Source organism: Bombus bifarius, unplaced genomic scaffold (genome assembly GCF_011952205.1).
Source record: "Bombus bifarius isolate JDL3187 unplaced genomic scaffold, Bbif_JDL3187 scf7180000008288, whole genome shotgun sequence".
NCBI classification, from domain to species: domain Eukaryota; kingdom Metazoa; phylum Arthropoda; class Insecta; order Hymenoptera; family Apidae; genus Bombus; species Bombus bifarius.
The window spans coordinates 1,058,698-1,071,167 of NW_022884571.1; the positions used below are offsets into that span (position 1 = coordinate 1,058,698).

General features: G+C 51.2%; 1 protein-coding gene across 7 annotated transcripts in view; it reads right to left on the reverse strand.

Annotated features, from left to right (window-relative positions):
- LOC117212306 (dachshund homolog 2) overlaps positions 1 to 12,470 on the reverse strand; it is a 143,866-nt gene that overhangs the window by 54,847 nt on the left and 76,549 nt on the right. The gene's annotated exons all lie outside the window — the stretch shown is intronic.

Genomic DNA, 12,470 nt, shown 5'->3' on the forward strand with positions numbered 1-12,470 from the left:
CTTGGTTCTATATTGTTCGACCCTCGTGGATCGAGCCGCGCGGTATGTAGGGAGAGAATCGTTAAGATTCGCGGCCGGATGCCGTGACTGACATTAACCGGCCATACGCTCTTTAACACTCCGCGCGCACATTTTCAAACGAAATTTTCTTTCGTCCCCGAACCTCGAGACGGAGGCGAGTCCTCGGAGACAGCGACGACAGAAGGGAGGGCGGTAACGGGTCGCCGAAAGAAATTATTTCCAAGGGTGTAGATCGAGGGTGTATTTACGAATTTATTTTCCAAGAGCCACGCGAAGTAGTCGAAAATTGGTGTTTTCCGGACGATTAGATCCTCCTGCCGCACCTCTTCGTTACCCCTCCTCCGAATCCCGACGTTCCTTTCCTCGTCTTGCAAATTATTCTCCCGGGTATAGTTCTTTTTATGGGTCGGGGTAGGCCGCGCGGTCCGAGGGCGTCTCTTCGCACCTCGAATCGAACCGCGGACCATTAAGTAAGAAGTTAATATCATTAAACATAATATTGGGCGCATCTGGGAGCCGCAGAGCACTTACCGACCCACCACCGACCGTCCCCCGCAGCAAACCGCCCTCTTCACTGGCGGCTGCCGCTCCGCGCGCGAACCCGCGAGACCTCCATCCACCCCCGACATCCTCCCGCTCAGTTCCCCGACCGCCGCCTCCCTCCACGACCCCTCGAACCTTAATTTTTTAATGAGAAAATGCTTTCAAAGAGCCGGAGAGAAATACCGTGCGTCTACGAGCGATAAGTTACGGCCGCGTTAAGCGGAATGAAGGAGAGGATCCCCACCTTCTCCCCTCGTTCTCCCTCCATATCCTTCTTTTTTCTCCCTTCTCTTTTCTTCTTCTTCCGTCGACGAGCCATCGTTTCCCTTTCCACGGGAGATGCTTTCGAGAAGACGACTACGAAATACGCGGCGGTACCTCGTCGCTCGACGGCGCGCCCGTCGCGGTTCGTTCGACGACCAATTTTGCGAGACTTCGAAATTTTGCGGAGAAGTCGATTTCCCGACGAGATACGAGTTGCGAAGCACGCAAGAACCAGCCATCATCCCTTCGCTATCATCGCCGACAGTAACGTCAGAATTATAGACGGATCGCGCTCGCGCGCCTTCGATATCGTAACGACTTAATTTCGGGGATAATTAAATTTTAATTGGTAATACGAGTCGATTAAGACGACCGATGGATATCTCGGTCCGCCTCCGTTTGGACCTGGCCCCCGTTTACTCGTCGGTCCGGCAAATTCAGATGGGAACAAGAATAGCGGAGCCTTGTTCGAGCGACTACGGTCGAGAGAAAAGGGTCGAGGGAAAGGAACGAGTTGGCGAAGAAAAGAAAAAACATTGAAATTAAGGGTGGGAGGGGAGAGAGAGAGAGAGAGAGTGGGAGAGAGGGTGAAGTTGATTTGCCGGGACGTCGTCGTAAGCTGCAACAGCCGAGCAGCGGGGTTATTAAATTTCTAATTAGTCGAATATTGCAGGTACATCGTCAGTCGCCTCGGCGTCTTCACGTTCCGGCCATGGAGCGTTTGTATGCGCGTTTACGCACGCAAATGTGCGTTTAGCCGCGCGTTTATCTAGCTTCGCATGAGTAGACACCTAGACGCTCTCACAGCCACCTTAATAGATCATGGATTTCATTAGGCGCGCCTACGGCTTTCGGAGCGCGGCCAATCTCTGCTTCTAGTCGCGAATAATTAGCGAACGCTGTCTTCCTTTCCTCGGGACCAATAGCTTCAGCCCTATTGAATTTCGTGTTCCATGAACTTCGCAGAAAGCGAAGAGTTGCGCCGCGTCTTCGTACCTCGCGAGATGATCCGAGATGTTTTTGTTGGCGTTGCTATCGTGTCAGTTAGATCGAGTACGAGTGTGAATTTTAACGAGATCCTACGAGATTCACAGACAATGAGACTTTGTGGCAGAAGATTGTAAATCTTATTGAAACACGGAACGGATAAATCGATCGAAAGCTCTTCGGTCTATAATAGAGAAGACGAGCTACAAAGGCGATACGAGCTCTCCCCTCGCTTCGGAAGCAGCTATTTTAGACGCATCCATATCCTCTACCGATGATTGAACCGTATCAATCCCCGTCGTATCCATTAGCGTGGTACAGTACGTATGCGACTAATAAGCTGAACGAACGATACCCTTCTCCAGATCTTTGCCTTTAATTTTGATTCGGTAATGACGAACTCCGCGGGGATTCCTGCCCCAATGCCGAGGAACGGGCTGCCTGCCCAGCTGGAGTTCATTAAGAGGCGTATTTCGAACGCGAAGAAAGCGACCTGCGATTCGGGATCGTTATGTTGGAATCGAGCTGGTTCGCGATTTCGACGTACCATTTTCGCGACACCGGTGCTCGTACACATTGCCGCGATTGAAAACGGTGTTCCATGCATTCCGGTGGCGTTTTTAATCAACGCTTTTTCGGCTCGTTCGCCGGGAATCGTTGAACGCGCGGTCGGGCTGTTTGTCCGCGTTTTGTTACTTTGGCGAAAAATCAAAAGCATCGTGTACGCGTGACGCGCGTTCCGATAATGACAGCGAACAGTTGTAATTTTAAGAGGACAAAGAGCCAGGCTAATTGGCGAAAGTATGCTGGCGACCCTGCTGCCACGGCTTTTTCGATAAACGATGCACGCGAACGTCGATATTCGCCCGTCCTCTCGTTCCTTTCCGCCAGCGGCTCGCTTTTCGTCGTTGCGAGTGGAACGCGCGACGATTGACCCATGCCGTCGTAATTTTAATTACGTCTCTGGAATCCGAGGCGCGATTGTGTTACAGCCTCGTCGATCGTAGCCCGAAAGGGGATGAACCATGCTGGCGGTTGCCTCGGGCTCCTCTACTTCAACGTTCGTCGTTTGTCGCGAAACTCGTCTCTGAAAATTCCACGAGTCGAAATAATAAACAAGGAAGAAGAGGGGATTTTGGTAACGAGATCCAAAGTACGCGATCTCGAAAACGCCACCCTCGCTGGCGTGACATCCGAGGCGAAAGGGGTTCGTTCTCGTAACGAGTGTTGCGAAGGCGAGCCTTCATCCTTCGAGGATATTCCTTATTTCATCTCGGTTCTCTACGTCCTTTCCTCCTTCCTCGTGTTAGCTCGGTAATTACCAAGGAACCAGGTCGCTGGCCGATCGTGTTACCGAAAGGATATCGCGAATTTCGCCTCACAATCAATGGCACTTTCTTTGGCGAAGGAAGAAAGAATCGTTCCAGGAACGCGTTTTTTCTTGTATTTTCACGTGGCTACAGGCCCCGGAGATAGTGGAAGGAGAAAATATGAGAAATATAATTCAAGATAGAGGTCGGTGACGAGGGACGAAGGCAGAGATTGGCTCGAAGATGGAGAGAAGGCATCGGTCGAGTTGTGGGACGAGTGTCAGAACGTTGCTTCTCCGGACGAACGGTATAAAGGGCCGGGAAGGAATCGAATTACACTCGATCCAGTCGCCCCTGCCTTTCGATTTCTACCGGATCTGCTCGCAAATATTATCCGACGTATCGGCAGACGGACAGCATTTATCAAACCGCGCGCGACCACTCGGATTCGGGGGGCCTTCAGACTGATTCAATCACCGAATTCCTAAGATTCCAGCTTTTCTTCTGCTCATCGATCAAATCGCTGGCGGCGAATAAGGCGTCCGGCTCGCGGCGAGTCACAAAATCGCGCCCTTGCGACATTCGTTAACGTTTGAAAATTGAAATTCTCGTTTGTTTCGAATTGAAGTGAAAGATTGTATCGTGCTAAAGATAAACCTTCGAAACATGAAAGTCTTTTTTTCCCGCTCATCCGATATCTCTATCTGTATTCGTCGACTCGAGCGAATTAACATGTTCGACACAGCTACGATTAAAAACGAGCCTGGATCCGCTCCTTGGAAACTCGTTAAACGGCAAGTCTCATACTTATGCAGATTTGATCTGCGCCCTTCGAAAGTGAATGAAGTCGGGCGGGACACGTTGCGTCGACAAAAAGGGAGCTTTCCCAGTCGGTAGCGCGTTAATTGCGACGTTTACGCCAGTTCATTGTCATCGGGACAAGATCTTTCCGGGTACATACTTATGACAACGATACCGTGCGCGAATCCTCGCCGCGACAAAGCCCACCCATGGCGCCCCCACTAAATCGACCTTACGCTCCAGCCTCTTTTATCTCCGTTTCCAATTCCCCTTCACCTCCCTTCCCTTTCTATTTCGCTCTTCCTTCTCTCTACACGTTTCTCTCGCTTTCTCTCCGTGTCTGTTCGAGTCGGATGCTCAGGGGGGCGCACGCTGCTCCGCTTCCAGCCAGCAGGTTTCTTCTTCCATTTTCCGTTTCGCCACTCGGCCCCGCTTGACTAATAGATCTCAGCGGCAGTCACGACACAATCGGGCGCAGACTACCGTTGCTAACTTCATATCAATCCGTGGATTCCGGCCGCTCGTTCCCGGTAACGAGTCGTGATAAATGACGGGGCCGAGGCCCAGCGACGATTGAGATTAATTTCTCGTTGTACGTCTTCTTGTAGCTGGCTTTAATACTCTCGCGGTCGAGTTCATCCTAAGCCAAACTGGCCTAACCGACGAAGCAAAGGGAGAGCGAGAGAGAGAGAGAGAGAGAGGTGCTGTCAGCCCGGGGAATTACGGGAGGGAAGAAAACGAACCGAACCGTGTCGACGCCTGGATTTACGCGCGCTCTCCTTGAAAAATAATTTCAATTTCGAGGGACGTCCGGTGAAAATTCGATAAACAATGCGCGAGACGCTCGACGGTCGCCAACCATCCCCTCCTTCGCCTTTGCCGCCCTCTGGTTTTTGCTTCCGTTTTACGATAATTTCCGAGAGCAATCGATAAGCGACACGAGCAACGGCGTGTTCGGGCAGGAGGAAAAGGCGAGCGCTCTTCGACGAAAGGTCTTCTTACATTTCCCCGTCTTGTCGGCGTTCCGACGAACGGGCGAACCAGCTAATTATGTATCCCCTGCGGGACCCCCGCAGACAGGAAATGAGACTACCCGAGTTTCTATTCGTTTCATATACTCACCCGTGTCCGCGTAAATACGTACACGCGAGTCCATGGCTGCGTGTGTATTGGACGGCCGCTTAAAACGCTCCGGCTGGAAATACAGTCGGATTAAGCCGGGGCCGGGGATCAGATACCGCGCGCCGGTGATAACCTCCGACTTTATATCCGCGCAGGACAGCGGTTTAATTAGACGACGACGCCTGAGATTCCGGCTAGAAACGTTGATCGAGCTAAATTGTTTCCTCAGCCTCTCGCTTCTGCTCGATCGTGCTCTGGTCCGCACCGCGCAGCGATCACTCGCTTCGAAACCCCGTCTTTCTCTCTCTCTCTCCCTCTCTCTCTCTCTCTCCTACTCTATTTCGCTTCCGAATGGCTTCCGGGGCTGCCGAGGGAAGACAATGCCGATCGACCGGCTAGATAACCGACCGTTTAGACGAACGACTGCCCCGACTCGATCCTTGGAGCGCCTCGCAAACGCGAGCCTGACGAGCGATTCACTACCACGTTACGAAAAAGGAACCACGTGGTTTAGTGTGAAAATCGAAAAGCGAGAAGAAAGTAAACTGCATGATGGACAGAGAAGCTGTCAGTCGCCTGGAGGAACTCACAATCTCGATGACTTCACGCTCGATGCCTGTTGGAGTTTGTCCGACAGACTCGTGAGTCGGGGAACGAGGTGCGAACGACTGGCTGCGACGAATAATTGTTTGTTTATACGGCTCTAAGCGCTTTTTATTCTCGTTCCACGCCACTTGGACCGACTGGTCGGGCTGGTCGGATGGCTGACTGCGAATGGGAATGATCTCCTTCTTGCGACTCTTTTTCTACCACCACTCGCCTCGGCCCCTCCGCTCGTTAGCTCAAGGTTAGACGCGTAGCGTGTGGCGTAACATGTGGCCACGATTTTAGAAGGGACTCGAATAGAAATAGCGCGAGTGGTTCGCTTTTGATGCTTCTTTAACCCTTAATCCTTGCTCGCTCTTCTAAAACACGATTCTCTCGGTGTTTCTTAATCTACGTTTCAATTTCGATCGAGCTACAGTAAAATATGACACGGAATTTAATTGTACCAGAGGTCTGCTTTCCGAAAGTTACAAACGAGGTCAATGTCGCGAAATCCCAAGATAAATCCGTCGCAGTTGGGGGAGCGTGGAGAAACAGACGCGTGTTAGCGAGAGGAATCATTTATTCCGGAAAGATAGGCGGCTGTGTGGATCGCGTTCGTGGACGATACGTCATCCCCGTCGTCGGCTGACATTCGCCCCTTCGGCTGTGTACTCGGAGGCGAGAAAGCCTCGAAAGCATTTTTCAATTCCGCGAAACTTTACGATAGATATCTTCCCCACGAGAAAGAGAGAGAGAGAGGAAGAAGGAAGCGACCGCTCGGCCGCTTCGCCAGAAACATTTGTACATAAATCTGAAAATTATGAGCCGGTCCCCCGGTCGCTTGCCGCCTCTGCGCCCCCTGCAGCCGACCAGCCATATGCCTGCCAACGCGTAACGGAGAGATAACGCGTAGGGTAACCCCTCGTGAAGGCAACCGCACGGCGGCGTATGCGCGTGAAACTGCAGTCTTCGATCTCTCTTTCTCTCCCTTTTCAGCCAGCCCACTCTTCCGTTGTGTCGCACAGGGTCGAGGCGAAAAGCCTTCCCGTATAAATCAAGATTCGTGGAAAATAAAAATCACTTTGGCGGCGGATCGCTCGATTAAGGGCCATCGATGGTCGCTCTGGGAGCTCAGCCCACGAATCTCCGTCCCTACAACGAGAAAGGAGGAAGTGGAGAAAGAACGCGACATGGCTTATCGCGGTTTCGAATGGACCGATTTCCACCGGGGGTGCGGCACCGAATCGTTCGCGTGTTTTTATCCCAAATCCATCCCCTCGTCTATTTTATATACTCTCGTTTTCTTTCTCCTCTTATTTTCTAAAGCGAAATTATATTAACTTCGACGGTGTTTCCGAACGTAATGTCGCAAATTCTAAGTGTTAGAGTTACGCTCTACCATCTCTCGTTTGATATCTGATAGCGTGTGATATCTAATGAACGTTTCACTCGAACGGAGAAACTCTGGTCGATCTTCGCAGAGAAGAAAAGGTTCGAGGGATGGAGATTTAACGCAAGGTTCGGTGGCGATAAGCGTAGCGTTCGAGTTCTCCGCTCCGTGAACGGCTCGATGCTCAGCCGCTAGGCAATACGCAAATAAACTGACGAATCCCCTTTCGTACACCCTCGACCCATCGTCCCCTTTGCCGCCCTGAGCCAGCCTGCGAAGTAGATCGAAGAAAAATATGCCGAACGAGAAAAATAAAGAACGATCGGGGGTGTACACACGGAAGGATACGTAGGATCGCTTCGAAGCCTTAAGCCAAAGAGCACAGATATGCCAGAATATTCTGGCGAATGGGAGTTACTTCGGGAGAGAAGGATGAAAAACGATGGAAGAAGAAGAAAATAACGGGGCACGCGGGGCGATCGTTTATCGACAAAAAGAGACCGATATCTGTCGCGTGGAAATCTGCTTGTCCGCGATAGAACGAAACGCGCACCCCTATTTCTGGCCGCGCGACGCGTGTGCGAAAATACACGCGTAAAAGGCCGCTTATCTGGTTTGCGCAAGAATTGGATTCGACGACGCTTCCGAAAACCATAACCGAAACGGTAACTGCCACCCTCTGACTGATCGAACTTATTCCTTTCTTTCGTTCAGCCAGCCATCGCCTCCTTCTGTCGCTACCTCGCGTCGATAATGCCTGGATCGGGGGATGAGGCTGAAGAAGAACACGCGAGGGAAACGACGCACTATTTTTCTGGAAAATTGAATAGACAAAATCGAATATTTGCCTACTCAGCCACCGCATCCCTCTATGCCCCCTATCTCTGCTTACTGCTTCGTTCTTTCCATCGCGATTAGATAAATCTTCGTGGTTACGATCGGTCGGTTCGAGATGTACATGAGATCGATCACTGTAATAAATCGGCCAACGTAAATACTACTTACGTCTAAATCGCCTGTCGAGACGGTAATGAGAAAAGTGAAGCACGATACCGGAACGAATCGGACCGGAACCGAAGCAAATAGCTGCTCGAGACGCTACGGGAAACAATTACACGTTGGCGTAAAAATAAAGGTTGTCGCGCTTAATTACGCGGCAGATTCGTGGCGACGAGAAGTGCGTCGCGGCAAAAGGTGGTGAGACGCGTATTCACCTTTACGCTTTCTCATCAAGCTCCGCTTAATTTCTAACCCCTTCGTCCCAGTGTGTCTGAAAGGGTGGCCAGGAACGCGGGAGAGTATATTAAACGACACTCGGAATTACAAATAACAAATTGCAATTTGATTCCCGCACGGTCGGTCGGCACTCGTGCGGACGGGCTGTTTCGTCGGGGCCGGGGGCGCAATTTATCATTACCGACGACAATTTCGCTGACGGCCCTCCGATTCCGATTCCGCTCGGGGCTGCTGATCCTTCGCTCGCGGGAACCAGAGGCGAGAAGTCAGAGGCTACACGTATCAACCCACGTGTCTCCCGACGATGGTTCGTTTCGAATCGAAACCGGAGTTCGTTTGGCGATTCGAAACAAACGTGATACAGGGGCTGTGGAGGGGGGAGGGGGAGCGAGAGTCGCGAGAACAGGATGGAAGGGACCGCAAGGGGCGAACGTACCGCGGAGAAAAGAGGGCTGGGCTAGGGTTGTGGGGGCGAGCGGAGCGGTTTATATGGCTAAAGGCGCATCCCCCGAGCCGTATCGATCGTTGACTTTAAAATTCAAAGAGACCGACAATAGCTTCCCTTTCCGCCGAGCCTCTGTACTACAATATCATATTCCGTTCCTTTCGTTTCATTGTCTGGTAAAGCCTGCGCTAATAATAAAAGATTGCTACCCTGGAAGCTACGCCTAGAGAGGGAAAGCGACCGCTGGGAAAGGGGAAAAAAGATGGAACGAGAGACAACGGGCGGAGGAAGAGAAAAACGGATGGAGAAGAAGGGAGGAAAGACGCGCGTGCGAGCGAAGAAACGACGAAAACGAGCATGGGGAAGGTGGAACGGCAGAAGAGTCGGGGTTTCACTCGGTCGAGTCTTCCCAAGTTCGGTGCTACATCATCCAGATAGCCGACCCATAATGCTTCGTTGAAAAGTTGCTCGAATTCTGCGCGAATTTAATATTCCGCGCGCGTCGTCCTTTGTCCTCTCTCTCTCTCTCTCTCTCTCGGCCCCTCTCTCTCCCCCCTCTCCCTCTCTCTCTATCTATCTTTCTACCTATCTATCGTTTCGTCTCGGGTTTGCGTTTCCGTGTCGCCGATATTCCAGGTGAACCTGCACGTTTGTTCCCCCGCGGGTAGGAGAAGCTCGGCTCTCGGAAGCGTCGCCGAAGCCGCGATTCCAGAAAATTGGGATTTTTTTCTCCCCCGCGTGTCGTTCGGTTCTTTGCCGCCATCCAGACTCTCGATTTCCCGAGATAGGGTGCTTGTTGCGGATCCCAATAGCACGAAGGAAACGACAAAAGAGAAAAGCGGGTAAAGAGGTCGGCGTTCGAATTACACACGTAACGGGAACCGAGAGAAAGAGATATTTGTCGAGGGCGAGGGGAAAGGAGCGGGCGGAATCAAAGGGGACCCAACAATGGACGATCATATTAAATCATAAATGTAAACGAAGATGGGTAACGGGGAGGGTGAAAGCTGGCGAACAGTCCGATAATGAAAGTTTCCGATCCTCGAGCTGAGGCACAAAGCTATACCTAAGCGATATAACCGATGGCACGGTTTTACGCCTGCCATTTATCGAACATCTCTCGGTTATGGAATGATTTTCCAGCTGACTGCCGGCGCCTACATTTTTCCGCGCGCGAACCTTTCCGGAAAAACAGAAAGAACGAAAGTTCCAAGAAATCAAACGAGAGATTTGAACGCTGCACGAAGGGGATGAGGATCGATCCGATCGCTCGAAGCATCGCTAGAGAAGATAGTGGAGAGAAGAGAGAGAGAGAGAGAGAGAGATAGCTCGCGCATCCGCCGGATGGTTGTCATCGACGGCGCACAAACGCGCGTGCAACGCGATCGCGAACGTGCGCGCACCTGACCCGAGATTAAACGTTTCGAGGGATACGAAATGAAATATTTAGCGATCCTGGGGGTTCAAACGGGGCCCACCACCCCCTCGAAACGCCTGTTTCCCTTTGTCGGCGACCTGTTAGCCATCGAATCGAGTTGGAATGCGCTAACCCCTTGTCGCCGCGCGACACGCGTCTCCTCGTGCCTTTCCTCGTCCTTCCTCTTCCTCTCGACGACGACGATCGTGTATACACACGCATCACCTGGTCGATCGAGTTTTCCCTGGTTACAATTTCGATCGATAGCATGTGGCAAGACGACGGCAGGAAGCGGAGACGGAGCGTGAGAGGAAGGAAAAGAAACAGCGAGCAGAAAAGTACGAGTCACCGAGGGGGGGGGGGGTGAAAGCATGCGGATTAAGTCGTGTGAAAATTCACGATAGACGGCGGTAGTTAGATCGATCGGGTGAGTGTTTCAGCCGGGAAACGGCTGGAGGACGTTGAATGGACCGGATTGAAACGTCGACGCGGTGAATAGCGGTTTCAAAGAAATACATTAGCGCAATGTGAAGGGTTACTTGAAAAATAAACTGGAGGAACGAAGCAACCGGGACCGCTTATCCCGAGCACCGGGTGCTCGATCATTCTTTCAGTGCGCGAACGTCGTTCCTATCGAGAAAACGAAATTTCTCGTTTCAAACTCGTCGAAAAGGCATAGAAAATCACTCGTTTGCCTGGCAACCTGATAATTCGATGGTAGAAACGATGATGATCGAACGATCAACTTTTTCCAATTAAATTCATGGACGAGTTGGAAATACGGTTCGTACGAACTGTAAATCACAGGAGAAAATCGCGGGAAAAGGTTGCACCGAAACAGGCGGAGAGCTGGCTCGGTCAAGTAATGGTCAAAGCAGGTGTATTATTCGAGCGAATGGTTTACGAGAATTTTATTGTAGGCCCCCGGTGTTCAGCGGTCGTATTTAAGGTTTTATCCCGCCGCCTCCGTTTCGTCTCTCGCGCGCCCCCTATTTCTCGCTCGGTGAACGCCGGGAAAGGGTTAGGATTTTATTTTTCAACCGCGTAAAAGGGCTGAAGGAGAAGGGGCCCACGTTTCATAAAAGTCGTCTGGCACATTCGTTGCCGTAGATTATTGCCGAGACCGCGAGCCGACATCGACGCCCCGGACGTATTATTTTATTTATTATTTCACTTTAAGACGCGTCTTCCTTCGTCCAAGGATTAAAGCGGGCTCGCATAAAGAACCGGGAAGCCTCGTTTCGCGTCACCTCCGAGCGCCACCATACAACCGGTCAGTATAGTATCGGTTTATTTCCCTTCGAGCCGCGCCGCTCCCACACGCTCGCTTTTAATTAAACTTTCAGCGGAACGCGGCTTGTCTAACCGTCTAGCAGCACAGCCGACTGTTTGCATCCTCTCAAAGTTCAACCGATGTTCCAAATTGAAAAGAAATATTTTTCAATCTACGCTGAACATCGTTGCATCTTAACTCGCGCGAGATCGGTGACGCAGCCTGGAATATTCCACAATTGTCGGGACCATCGACTTCTCGAAATAGAAATTACGATCGCAGAAATTACTCGGTCATTGAGAATTGTTTTCTCAAAGTATATACGCGTGTCGAATATATTAAGGTCAAACATGAAACAAGTGGAAGAAGATTGGAATTTACACATTGGCCGCGTAGAGTTTGGAATAAATCGCGCTCTCGGGGAAAAGAAGCGGCCGTGTGACGGGTGTCAGGAAAATTAAGGTCGGGAATCGCGTAACATCTCCGGGGTGGAAAAAGCAAGGGATACAAGGGTGGGGGTAGCAGCTGCGACATCGCGAAATTACGAGGTGGCGTTGGAAGTAGTCGCTCCTTAGAGGAACCGTTGACAAATGACGGAGGCAACTTTTATTATTTTAGATGTCGGCCCATCAGAGACGCCCGCGCTTCGTGTTACGACTCCGCAAGCCGACCGAGATGTGTTTTACATACATTTCGCAACAGCCTCCGGGAACCGACTACAACACCCCTTGACAAATGGGCCGGGGTTTTATTAGACCAACTTTTTAAGCTACTCCCCTGGCGAAGACGCGGAGCTCGCCGAAATAAAGATAAACTTTGCCCGCGTAGCCGTAGCTCGTTACTTGCCATTCCGGCGTCGATCTCCTACGTGCTTGCTTATTTACTCGGTTTCGCGTTAAACGATACTAGAGATTCTGGTACAATGCCAGCGAACTATCGCGCGGGTTCATTTGGTTGCGGAAGCTTGCGAAAATATACACGCCATTGGAACATTCTACTTCAGCCAATGAAGCAAAGATCGGAATAGTCGGATAGTTGTTGCGACACGAGTCTATAAATCCTTGCACGATCAA